Source organism: Uranotaenia lowii, chromosome 1 (assembly GCF_029784155.1).
Source record: "Uranotaenia lowii strain MFRU-FL chromosome 1, ASM2978415v1, whole genome shotgun sequence".
Classification (NCBI taxonomy): Eukaryota; Metazoa; Arthropoda; class Insecta; order Diptera; family Culicidae; genus Uranotaenia; species Uranotaenia lowii.
The window spans coordinates 51,954,086-51,968,435 of NC_073691.1; the positions used below are offsets into that span (position 1 = coordinate 51,954,086).

The 14,350-nt window shown below is 32.7% G+C and overlaps 1 protein-coding gene across 13 annotated transcripts in view; it reads left to right on the plus strand.

Moving 5' to 3' along the window:
* The window catches only part of LOC129750730 (guanine nucleotide-releasing factor 2), a 246,035-nt gene that overhangs the window by 116,813 nt on the left and 114,872 nt on the right, over nt 1-14,350 (plus strand). The window lies entirely within an intron of this gene.

Here is a 14,350-nt window from a genome sequence, read left to right on the forward strand (position 1 = left end):
TGCCCAGCTTTACGTTATTCTTTATAACGAAAAATTTGTGACAAAAAAATTAAAAAGGATAAAGGACGTATTCATGTACTTGCATACATTTTTTTTAAATTAATGGTGATTAAACCAGTCAAAATTGAATAGGTTCATCAATAAATCTTGATAATTTTCAAGTAATATGAATGTTTTGAGTGATTTGAAAAGTTTAGCGAATATTCTTTTTTTTACAAAAAGGAAACCGTTGCGATGGCTTTTTTCGTGATCACTTCAATTTAAAATTTTCATGGAGCTTAACCGTAATGATTTTTTTATGTGCCCATTTTCGAAAATTGTTGAGCAAGGTTTCAAAATTATTGAAAAAAAAAAAATTTAACCAGCTTCGTCAATGTTACAGTTTATATTTTTTATTTTAGAAAATATTTACCGATTTCATAAATTTTAAATTTAATTTAGATATCTCTGGAATACGCTTTCTAAGGCTAAATCATGAAAATCTTATGACTTTGGTAATGTGGATATCTAATTTTTAAGTTGAATGACTTCTTTTAATCAATGTTTTTTTTTCCAGATTTGCTAAATATATTTTCTAGAAATAGCACATAACACAAGTTAACAAAATTCACATTTTCCGAGGTGCAAGGAATCTCAGAACTGATTTTGTCTTCAATTATTTTTTTTTTTGTCAGTTCTAGTTTTGAAGATAACTTTAAAAAATAGTTAAAAAATAAGTTTTTCAATTTATTTCCATTTTTGACAAAACTATTAAATACAAATACCTATTGACTCAATGATCAACTTTCACAAAAACTACGAGTAATTTTGAATTCTGAGAAAAAAAGAAATAGAAGTTTTCTTTTTGTTATCCAAACCTGCAAAACCGGGAATTTATACGAAATTTTAAAGAAAAGTCAAACTAAATTGAATCTTTGATATTTTTAAAACCGTGAGTCAAATAATTTCGCAGTCTTCAACAAACTTGTTGAAAAAAATGAAATCATCGATATTCAATATTCAATGATATTCTTTAATGGGGTCAGAAGAAATTGTAATCTTTTTTTTTTTATTTGTATAAATTGTGGAATTCAATTTTTATAAACAAGAATATTTTGACAATATCTGAGCCCTTGATTGAAAAAAAGGGTAGTAAATTGATTGAAAATTTGCTTTTGATTGTTGTGTAGGTTTATTGCTTAATCAGTTATCAAAGATCTTTTTTACCCAAAACAGATTAATTTAAAAAATTTCTCACGCCATATTACCGAAACTAGAAGCAAAAGTTGAAATTTGGAAAATGTTTTGAATTAAAGACGCAAAATTCTTAAAAAAAAATCAGTTGAAACATAGGCACCAAAAACGCAACTGCAAACAAGTGACATGCATATCAATTTATTGATAAATCATGTTTTGGTTTTGTATGAACTGCTATTTTATGATAATTAACAATTTATCGTAGAAAAAAATCGTGAAGTGAATTCAATTTGAGATAAGCTTCTCGGGCCGCACAAGTAAGTCTCGAGGGCCGCATGCGGCCCGCCGACCGCGGATTGCTCATCCCTGCCCTAGAGCAATGGTCGGCAACCTCTCGAGTCGGAAACTTCAAAATTTCAAATTTTTGAGTTTGAAAGAGCCACATTAAAGATTTATTGATTTGTTTTATTTAAAAAAAAATAATGATCACTGAACATTGGTTTTACGAAAATGACTTCAAAAACCATTAGAGTTTTTTCTCTCTTGGATATTTCTTTTAAATTTGTTTCTGATTACCTTTAAGTACATGAATTCTCTTCTGGATCGTCCACTTTTCTAACATGGTTTGATTTAATATCAATTTTAACGCGATGGCAAATACCGCGTCTAGAAAAATTTAAAATCCATATCAAACTTGAATGAATACTTTGCATGATGTTAGAATATAAGATTTTCACGTATTTGAATAAGCAGAACATTCATTATTTTTTCGGCAAAGAAGAGCTGATAAAATAAAGGAAAATATATTTTCTTAAAATTGTCAATATTTTCTGTGATATTCCCTAGATTTCGCGTATCCAAAATCCAGAAGTATAAAGTTAACTTTAAAATTAGCAAAGCAGTCTGATTAATTCCTACATCAGTTTATTATCTATCCTATGTTTCGGTGCTTTGTTGGCACCATCTTCAGGGAAACTACAATTTTTATTACAGGTATTAGAATTAGGTGAAAACACTTTTTGTTATAAATTTTTATCATATTGTTATACGGTCCTTCTTACAAACCGATTCTGTAAGCAATTTATCTATGTTTTTCAAATTCAAATTCAAACTTCATATACAATATGACCCAAAGCATGTGCAAACTACCATTCGACCAACAAACCGACAATAAACTTAACTCAAGCTCCACAACAAAGAACAAACACATTATTGTAAGGAGGCCCGTTCATCAATATGATAATTTGTAACAAAACTGTTTTCACGTAATTCTAATACCTGTAAAAAAAATTGTAGTTTCCCTGAAGTTGGCGCAAACATAGCACCGAAACGTTGGATGGATAATAAACTAATGTTCGGACTACTCACCCTGCTTTGCTTATTTGAAAATCAAACAACGTACAGTCTCATTTTCAACATATAAGGTTAACGTTGAATCAATTGAAAATTTGAATCTTCAAACTTATTCTCCTGACAACTGGTTGAATTTTCAAAATTCATGACACTAAGCGAACGTGTCTTAAGAATTTTATGTATCTGTAAATTCACATATCTCATTTATGTCACACGTGATTCTTCAGCCTTGTGAGTTCAATTGAAAGAAGAATGAAATTCTATTCATTGTTGTTTATTCATCAATGCTTGCTAAAGCTAAATTACTGGAAACAATCTGTGGTTTGACCAGTTTAAATCTGCTAAGACTCAAAGGTTCACATTTTTCACATACAATCAATTTAGATAATAATAACAAAACTGCTTTCGTGTGTTAAGGTCAATTTAGTTATTGATTATAAGTATTTAGGCTGAGAATAAGTTTTCCAATAGATATTCATAATTGAAACTTTCCTTTCTTCTCAGTGCTGATTCGAGTTTGAAAAGCTGTCAAACTTTAATTTGTAATTCTAAATTCTTAGTTTTTTTAATTTTGTATTATAATTTCATGTATCTTTTCACTTTTAAACCCATTATTTATAGAGTTAGCTTACTTGATTTTTTCTCTACACGTATTCAGACCGGGCAAATCCGGCCATAGGGTTTCTACATTTTAAACTCAAAACTGTGTAATATTCGGGCATTATAAATTTTAATTTTCATAGCATACCGTCTCACGAAATAGCTTGATGAACATAGTTCCTAAAATGCACTCGGTTCATGGCAACCGTTTTCGAATTTCTCTGGCGGCGATCTTATCTTATCTCACAATTAAAAAAATGCATGTGAATTTATTTCGCTAAAACATGTTGAAAATTTTAAATTAGGAAAAATTGTAAATAAAACCGGGAAAAATCCGGGCTTTTTCCTTCGATATCCTGGCGATTATCGATTTAAGTTATTGTTATTTAAGTTTTTGTTATTTTTTGCATTTACGGTAAATGATAAATTAAATCTTGATCTCTATGCTTATGTTTCAAAACCAGTTGAAAGCAAAAAAAATGTAAAATTAGGCTTCAAATAATGCTATTTTGCCATTCAAAGACTCAAATATCGTTTAAGCACGATTTAGTAAATTTTTTATTCAAAAATATATTTTATATTTGGACAGTGATTAAAAGAGACGCAGCTTTATATCCAAAGAGCCGCAGGTTGCCGACATATGCCCTAGAGCATGGGTGACCAACATTTTTAATAGGTGGGCCAAATTTAAGAGATCAGATATGCTGGTGGGCCAACATGAAACAACTGATTTTCACAGATGATATAAAATTAATAAGATTGTCTGTCAAGGTTCTTCACTTTTTTCTAAGCTGAATCTTTATGTACGACAGACAGGAAATTCGGTAAAGATATTTAATATTTTTTTGGTATGATCAAAAGTTCCTTGAAAGGCGTAAATATAGCTTACAAGCTCACAGTGGAAATTATTTTCATTATTTCTTAAAAACATAATAGGGTAGAAGCACTAGTTATTGAACAGGTACCAGATATTGAACACTAGTCACGAACCAATTAAAACAATAATATACAGTAGAAAAATGAATCAAACATCGTTGTGCCACTGTTGAAGCATTTTCTAAGTCTGTTCAAATTTTCATGTATATTTTCATAGTATATGTGTTCAAAATTTAGCTTGGTTTTTCGACTTGATGATGAAATCAACCTTTTTTTTTATTGGGAGAAAAATTGGATTAAAGACAAATAAACGCCTAAGATAATAATATGAGTGTTCAACTAAGTCTTTTTAGATGATTTCTGGAAGAGTGGCAGCCTTTACTATCTGTATTTTCTTAAAATTTTACAAATTAAAGTGTTCGATCATTGGATCACATAAAACGTCTATATTTCAATTATTGAATGTTCAATCTTGCAGTGCTCGTTTCGTAAAGAAATGCATGTACCAAATGTTGAACAAACATCGGTTGGTGTTTGGAAATATAAACAAACTGTTTCTTGGTTGCTAGCTCAACCAAAATCGCCCCTGCAAAGCATACTAGCAAGTGAAATACCCCTAAAGATTTACAATGATATTCAATGTTTATTGAACACGTAAACATTAAATATCATTAGAACCTTGCCTGTTCAATTCAATTCATTGTGTTGAATCATTGGGACAACAGTAATTTTGAATAAAAAGGCTTAAATGATGATTTCAAAACATATTTCCGCGAAAAAAATATATGGATTCGAAGCTTAGAAACACCCTTAGGCTACACTATAAAAATTTTCTCCGAAAAACCTTTCATTATTATTTATTGGTCACAAATGCGTTGAATCCCAAAGATGGTGTTCAATATATAGTGTTTTTATCCTGCTCATATAACATTCGTGTTGAAACGCAATGAAAGCTTAATTAACTTTCTCTAATTATGCCAATTAGTTTACAATTCTTTTTAAGGTTTGAAAACTGTTGGTTTCAATAATCTCATAATTGTCAAATAGTGTAAAAAGAACTTAGTGAATTACATTTATAGAAGTTTAGTAAAACAGTTATCAATTTGAGCAAGTTTAAAATTCATGATTGATTTGCCGATGATGCCGAGATCTCTTACAATTTTGCATTTTTGTACTGGCTGACTGCCTAATTTTGTTTTAATGATAGGGTAACTTTGTTTTCTGCTAAATGGTATAGAGTTGCATTTTTTAACATTCAATTGAAGTAAACTTTTGTTGCACCATTCAAAGAAAATATTGATTTCGAAATGTTTCAACACCTTCGGCTGTTTTTATTTTCAGAAATAGTTTGATGTCAGCGGCGTAAATATATAAGGTATTCAATGAGGATTTGGAATAAAGGAAATGGCATTTACGAACAGTATGAAAAGGAGAGGACCCCTGAGGCACACTAGAGGTTAAAACTACAGATTTGGATATTTCGTTTAGGAAACGAACGATTTGTAGTCGATCGGTTAAGTATGATTGTAACCAGGAGAGGAGATTTGGACGAAAGCCATTTTTGTTTCAATTTGAAGATTAAAAGAGGGATGTCAATACGATTAAAAATTTTGCTAAAGTTGGTATAAATAGTCTCAACATGCAAGCTTTGCTCATAGAATTGATAAAGTATGAAACAAATTCTAGAAGATTTGATGTTTGAAGAAACCATGTTGTTTGCTCGTTATTGTTTTTTTTACTTGATGATAAATTTTGGAATTTATTATTGATTCAAAGAGTTTGGGGAAGCAAGACAAAATAGTTATTCCTCGATAATTTCGTACACCTGATTTTTTCCGGACTTGAAAATTTGGATTAAAAAAAATTTTTTTTTCAAAATTTTAGTACTTTTCTATAATTTAACGACAATTTAAAAAGAATCAGAAGAGGTTCGGTCAATTCGGTCAATTCGGTCACCAAGTTTTAAGGAAACATGGGGAAGTCCATCAGGCTCTTTGCTTTTTCGGATTTTTTTCTGACTTTGAATAGCGGAAAACTGAAGTCTTGTAGGTGAATAATGTATGAGAATTACATTTAAGTTACATGACGAGGTTGAGAAACAAGAGAGATATAGGGTGATTTGCCAATCGTTGCACAGCTAAGCACTTGATTTTGGTGTTTATGCTGTATTTTAGTGATTTTAACCAAATTCACTCGATTTTTTTTGTCGATGCACTCATACAGGATTGGTCAACAAGACCCAAAAGTTCAAGTGTTTGAAAAAAGTGACATAAAAATTTAAAAAATCATTTAAAACAGCTTGTCTGTGCCCAATAGTTGCACAGGCAAATTTTGTGTCGTGCATAATGTTGTCCGATTTTTTCCAATGGTTGCACATTTTGAAAATCAGTGACCATGAGGTCGAATAGGCTGATATTTGTTACGGAAGCTTATTTTGAGATCTTCTAGTTCAAATGCAATCTAATTTTCTGACGGCCCCTTATGAGGGGAGGGGGGGGGGTCTTCCATATAAACCGTCCAATGCACTTTCCAATTCCAATTCGGCCTCAAAAAAACACAAAGCCGCCGGTTTGAGTGTCTGGAATAGCATTTATCACACGTGAAGTTTTCTCAGAAACTCAAATCCACCTCTTAATTCACCCGAAGCCATTTGAGTAGAGTGTTATTTAACCTAATTTGCCCAGTGTTGAGTCTTTTTCTTTATATGTCCTACCAACATAAATCTTTATGTCTTCAAAAAACTGAAAGGTATTTAATGCTTGATTTTTAAGTGGCTATTAACAGGTGAAAAAATTAGAGAACGTGATCTGTTTTGCCCCCTTTTACCCCTATGAAGAAGATCCGATTTTACAAAACAAATGTTTTAAGACTCACTTGGAAGTCGATCGATTTTTAAAAAAATGAATCTCAATTTTAAACTTGAAAATGGACACAACCACGCCCAAAGTTTCAAATCGTTTGACTGATTTATGCTCATGCTATACAATTTTGTATAAGAATTTTTTTTTTTCGAAAAGTTAATTGATTTAAATATCTTTTTCATATAAGTGGATTTATTTGTAATTAATGTAACCTCTGTAGCATTTCATCAATCTTCAGGAAACTATCACATCACATAGAAATGCTTCCCGAGAGTTTTCCGGCTGGAAAACTGTTTTGGATCAAATTAAGTTTCACAAAGCTATGACTGTTTATTTTTCTGGATGATAAGGGCCTCGACGGCAGATTCGAATTCCTGAGAAAATTGCACGTTAGATAAGTAATATTTCGGGTGTTCCAACCTTCGACTTCTAGTTTCTGAGATTAAGGGTCGTAGTTTTCCTTCTGTCCAAGACGAAGTACATGCTGGCCTGCGGATCCGAGACCGACCGAACCCGCTTGTCCAGTAATAACAAGGTCACGATCGACGGCGACGAGCTGGAGATAGTCGAAGACTTTGTCTATCTCGGCTCACTGGTGACCGCAGACAATGACACCAGCCGTGAGATCCGGAGGCGAATTATCAGCGGAAGTCGTGCCTACTATGGACTCCACAAGCAACTGCGGTCGAGAAGACTTTGCCCTCGCACGAAGTGTAACCTGTATATGACGCTTATTAGACCGGTTGTTCTCTACGGGCACGAGACATGGATATTGCTCGAGGAGGACCTGCGTACACTCGGGGTATTCGAGCGACGAGTGTTAAGAACCATCTTTGGCGGCGTACAGGAGAACGGAGTGTGGAGGCGAAGGATGAACCACGAGCTCGCGCGACTCTACGGCGAACCCAGTATCCAGAAGGTGGTGAAAGCCGGCCGGATACGCTGGGCGGGACATGTTGCGAGAATGCCGGACGACTGTCCTGCAAAACAGGTGTTCGCTACGAATCCGGTAGGAACAAGACGAGCGGGGGCGCAACGAGCGAGGTGGTTAGACCAAGTGGAGCGTGATCTGGCGAACGTGGGGTGCCCGAGAAATTGGAGAACGGTTGCCATGGACCGAGTGAATTTTAGGAATTATGTTCGTCAAGTTATGTCGTGAGACGGAATACTATGTAAATAAAAATAAAAAAAATAAAATAAAGTTTTCCTTCTGTACAATATTCTGACAATATAAATAACAATATCAAAGGGATCGCTGTTGACATGGAATAAAATTCTTTTAAATTTGTCGTCACGAAATTAAAAAAACAGATTTTTTCAGAACAGCTTTTAGATTTTTTGCATAAAATGTTGAGTAAATGGTCGGGATAAAGGATTTCAGAATAAATCTAATAAAAAAGTAGTCTCTCAAAGCCAATGCAGTTGAGTTGACTTTGACATTTTTCAGACAATGCAAATTGCCCGACTTTCATATAAAGAACTAATATTAATTATAAAAATAAAAGTAAATAAAAAAAATTAAATTTGGAAAACATAAGTTTTTCAACGAGTTTAATAATTTCAAAACTTCATTTTTAAGATTTGACGGTAGAAAAAATAAACTTATTGATATATAAAGTGTCATTGAACCATTGAATTAATTATTAAAATCAACATTGAGTGCAAAAAATGTGAAAATTCTGAGTGTTAAACAATTAATTAAAGCACAGAATTTACTAAAATTAATAGTTAAACGAAAATATCCACTTATTCAGAAAAAAAAACATGTCATATCAACAGACAATTCGAGTTGTTTTAGTTGCATGTAGTCAATGAACGTGTTCAATGTTGTATGACAATTTGTATGCAAGAAGAACTTTTCGCATATACAAGAAATTCAAATAAGTTAGAAATTAATTTTGTTTTAAATTATTGATTTTGCCCATTCCTAAGAATAACTGTTTGCCAGCATGAGAAGAAGCAAAGTATTTCATGAACAAAGTTATAACAATTTCGAATTAAAAAATCGTAATCCATAGAAAAGTATAGTAAAATTGCAGGTTTTGCTTTCTGAAGCTTTCAATAATTTCATGACATGTTTTTGCGAAAGATTTGAATCATCACACTTATTGGCTATGCAAATCAGTATAATGCGGTCCTTATTTTCATCTGGTTAACCAGCTTTCAAATTAGCTGTCAATACACTAAAATTAAAAAATATTTACCTTTTTTTGAATTTTTTGTATGACAACGACTATCATTTCTGAAGTACAAGTTAGGTTTAGTTTTTGTTCACATGCAATGTATTGCAAGAACCAAGAAATATTTTAAAAATACAAAATTATGTTTTTGAACTTTCAGTACATCTCTGATGGTTTTTGAATGAAAATTTGGATTTTTCCGTACAAGCCTCCATACTTATTCAAAACAAGTTATAATTCAGGACTTAATCAATCGCTTTTAAAACTTTTATTGCTATTTTTTGTTGTAAAAACAACCAAACAAAGTTATTGGAGGTATACGAATTTATAAATTTGAAATTTCCAAACAAATTTTGCAGCGGAATTATGTACAACAATGGGGCAGGAGGAGATTGAGCGGACCAATTGTTGCACGATCCAACATATTTTCTGGTTAAGTATGGATCATAATTTTTTTTTCAAAATCATGGTGCTAAAATTGTCCAACAAACGTTTCGTATAGAAAACTGATACGAAAAATGTTTTGTTCTGACGTAAAACCTTATTTGCCGTAGAAGGAATCTTAAGGTTTTTGTTAACAATTGGCACCAAAATCGCGCGAAAAAAACAAGAAAAATTAAAACTGTCGTAAGATGCACACTTACCAGCAGAAAATATCGCAAAAGCCTCATTTCATCAGAAAACAATCCGAATTACATGATTCAGTATTATTTTTGTGGAAAAGTTGAAAAACAGCTAAAATTTTGGCAATTTAGGTCATGCTGTGCAACAATGGGTTAGGGGACAACGATTGGCAAATCACCCTAGCAGTTTTATGTTAGGAATGTCAAATTGACACTCAAGGTCTGATTAGGGAGTTTCTTCATGGACTTTCAGAGTGCGTCCATAAATAAGTAATAAATATAGAAACTAAACAATAATTTTGCCATCGTTCGCCAAACCTAATAGTAAAGAATGGTAAAGAATAGTTATAGTACCTCAAAACGATTTTTGATAAATTTTAATGTGAAGGCTAAATGATAAAAAAAATGCATCAATTGCATCCAAGTTTCTGACTTGGATATATTTTTTTCGGATTCTCTAAGAATTTGGGTAACTACTTTTACTTTATACATTATAGAACCATCGTACGAAAATATTCTAACTCTCATAAGGAAAAAAACACGAGAAATTTATACATCATACCAGTACACAACATCATAAAACTATTTAATCGAAAGTGACTACTAGGACGTGGCCGGCACAGTTATTGATGCTCAAAGAGAGAGCATCAGTTTTGGGCATTGTAAATGTACTGTCAATCCAAGACACTATTCTTTTGATCCTTGAACAAAATTGTTGGTCAATCACGGAAATGTGAAACTTGTTCTACTGAGCTACGCCTTCGATCGTAATATTCGAAATGTGAAAATTGTCCATATTTAGGCTATCCCTGATTTTAAGCAAACAGTGCTGAATCTTTAAGAGTCTTCTTGGACTTCCTAACCGAGACCAACCAAAATCAATGCCTGTGTGATCAAAAGTCACGGCTATGACTTTTAATTTCCTGTTGTATTTGTAAGTAATTCACCGAAAAAACAAGATAATTGGCATCAAAAGTTTCGTCGCTTTTATCAACCGAAATTGAAAAATACTTACATTTCTAAGGAAACCTTTTTTTTTTTTTAAATTTGAATTACACCAAATGAAAGCTTAAACAGTGAGCGAAATAAGAATAGCACCACTTTGTTTTTTGTTTGTTAAAATATGAATGATTTAAAATCACTAAAATGTTCTTCTACAGTTTGTTCTGAATTGCTTAACGGATAAATCAAGCATAAGTTTACTTTTTTGGACGTTGCAATTGGCGTTGAGGACCAAAATGTGAAAAAGGGGTGCGAAATAACAATAGTACCACTTGAGTTTTTCAACAAAAACAAGGTTATTTTTAAAAATTTACTGTGTAAAAGTGAATAATAATGCTTCTACGAATTATTTGAATAGATACATAACTGCATTTAAAGGAGTTTTCCAGAATTCCAAAGGTTTTCAAAGGTATTAAAAAAGGAGGTTTAAGAGATGCTTCTCTAGTGTTAAGGAATTTGATATTTGAGCTTTAAAACTTTATTAAACTGCTTGATTTCTTCATTAACATTCATAAGTTCAAAAGTTCAAATATACTATTGTTTTTTAATAGTCAAACACAATTTCTCTAATTTCAAGTCATAGATGGCAACACTATCTTACAATTCAAACAAATTTACCCATTTTCGAATATCCAGGATTAATTAGGGTGTGCTGGATGATTTTGGTCAAGAAATAAATACATGGTACCATGTGAACGCCTTGGAAATTCTTAGATCACTAAATAAAAAAATAGAATTGCATCAAGGTCACTAAAAGTGAATTATATGGACCGATTATCAGAATAAAGTTGTACTTTGCGATGAAGTTTGATTGATCAGACGGCTAGCAGTATTATTCGTATGGTTTGCAATTGAATCGGAAGTTAAGATGAGCAGAAATTTTGGCAGTTGTATATTCTTGTGCTAGTGATTCTTTTGCAAATCCGTTAAAGCTTTCGGCAGCGTGAACTTCCACAAAACTGTGATGGGAAAATACCTCAAAATGATGAATATGGGTCTAAATAAACTTGTAAAATCAATATTGAGACTGATTTGGTTTTAAATGCAAGATAGTGCTGCGTCTATGACTTGAAACTGGAATAAGTGTGGTTTACTAAAAAAAAAATCTAAGTTTTGATTTTCAATTAAATCTCGAATATTTGTTTCATCATTTTACGTCATTTTAATTAAGAAAGAAAGTAGTTTGGTAAAGAATTACAGCTCAAATAACAAATTCATTAAAGCTAGAGGAGCATCTCTTAAAACCCCCTTTTAATACCGTTGAAAACCTTTGGAATTCTAGAAAACTCCTTAAAATGCAGTTATCTATTCAAATGATTCGTAGAAGCATGATTATTCAATTTTACACAATTAAATTTTCAGAATAACCTTGTTTTTGTTGAACAACTTAAGTGGTTCTATTCTTATTTCGCACCCCTTTTTCACATTCTTGGTCCTCAACGCCAATTGCTACGTCCAAAAAAAGTAAACTTATGCTTGATTTATCCGTTAAGTAATTCAGAACAACCTGTAGAAGAAAATCATTCTTATTTTACCAAGCAAAACACATGTGGTGCTATTCTTATATCACTCACTGTATTTAACGCCTTCATTTGAACTGTTCAAAATTTTTACACACTAAATTGATCTATGATAAAAATGAGTAAATAGACTAAGACAACTTTAGAGTCTTTAAAAAAAGCCTCGCACTGCCCCGTACTGTTTTCACTTTCAAGATCTAGTTTTAGGTCCTAAAAATACAATGAAGAGTTTCCAGGCATCTTCAAGCACCGTTTTCAGAGTTATCGTCAAATAAAGCTGAAAATATCATGAAAATAGGCAATTTTTACCCATTGATGAGTATAAATTCAACAAAGTTGTTTCTGGTTTGTCAAAAAAATTATTTTCCCATGATTAATCAATCATTTCACACACTTTTCTCTTGAGTTTCATGAAATATTTTGATAATATTTATCTTTTCTATTTTATTTTTTTTTTGTTTATTTATAGAGGATTGATCATTCGTTCTCTAATGATATTTATCATTTAATTATCAATTAGTCCAATAAGCAGCTTTCAAAAGACAAAAAATGTAGGGTTGAAAATAGAGATGTACCGAATAGTGGTATTCGGCGAACGGCCGAATACCGAATATTGACCTTTTCAACTATTCGGCCAAACGAATATTCGGCCGAATATTCGGTCGAATACTCTATTGAGTTTTTAATGAAAAAAAACTTCAGCGATTATTCCAATGCGATCTACAGTGAAAGATAAGCGAATACACCTAAGATATTTGCTGAAACCATAACTTTTGAATGATTTTGAAGCTTTTACAACGTTACTTTTGAATATTCTAAAAATTATCCATAGTCATTTGATAAATTTTACAAGTCTGTAGTAGATATTCGGCCTATTCGGCCTATTCGGCCGAATACTTAGCTCAACTATTCGGTGAGCCGAATATTCGGCTTAACGGTTTTTCATCGGTATTCGGCGCCGAATATTCGGCCGACCGAATATTCGGTACATCTCTAGTTGAAAATATAGTTGTCTTAACACAATTTTTGTATGAATTTATATTTAAAAAAAATTAAAATAGTAATTATCATAACAAAATTTCAAAGTTTCCAAAGAGTCCAAAAAACCAAATAAAAGTTTTCGCCACCTCTGTGATCATTTGTAAAAGTTCGTGAATCGAACCTCGATTGAAATTTTCAACATGAGCTATCTGCCGTCGCGGAAGGTGTCGACTTTACACATTCGAGATAGGAAGTGCACGTATAAACAAACAGTTATCAAATTTTGAACAAATTAAAATTTCGAAGATGTTCTGGTAAATTCCGATAACGTTCATTAATTGTGAAACTCTCTGTTTACTTCAAGAGATGTTGAGCACTGAAAGAACAACCATACAACTAATTTAGTCAACTAGAGCCTTGACATTTGTATTATTCGAACTATGGAAACACAACAATGAAACGAGAAATCCAGTTATGAAATATTTTAAACTGTTCGATTATCCGTCATCTTCACGGAAAAGCCAAAACAAGCCGCTCCGGTAGTCAAACGCAGGGCCAATGAGTTTTCGATTTCGTTCCCCATCTTACAGCGAGCCGGACAACAATACCGGTCACGGCAGATTATTGTAGCTGTTCCTAAATAAATTAATGGCATGTGTCCAAAATGGTTTTCGGCTCCGTTCGTGGGCCAAGAGCAAACAAAATCTACCGTAGAGAAAACCCACGACGAAGGTGATAGATCGATTTCGCGAACTATTATGGCCCCTGGCTCGCTCGCGGAATGGTTTGTTTGTGGTATTGAATGGAACCGAATGAATGGCGGTGTGGCCACCATCCATATTGAGATCCGTGGGCGGCCTCGTTGTCGCTTGATTGATCAAATGGAGCTGTAGCTTATTTTATTTTATTTTTTTTACTACCTACCTATTTCTTTTCCGCAAAACACAATCGAAATGGAGAAAATTATTTGGCATTGTTGAAGCCGATTTAACAACTTTGCTCATTGTAAGCTGCCACTTCAAAGAGTGTTGGCAGTTGACATTCCCGGCGGTCGTCGCCATCTTCACGTCGGAAGGCTGTCATCATCCACATCATCTTCCAGCCAGTGCAGTGTACCGAGATCAGCACAGAGCGCCATCATCTTATTTGCCTAAATGAGCGGGTAATGTGCTGGAACT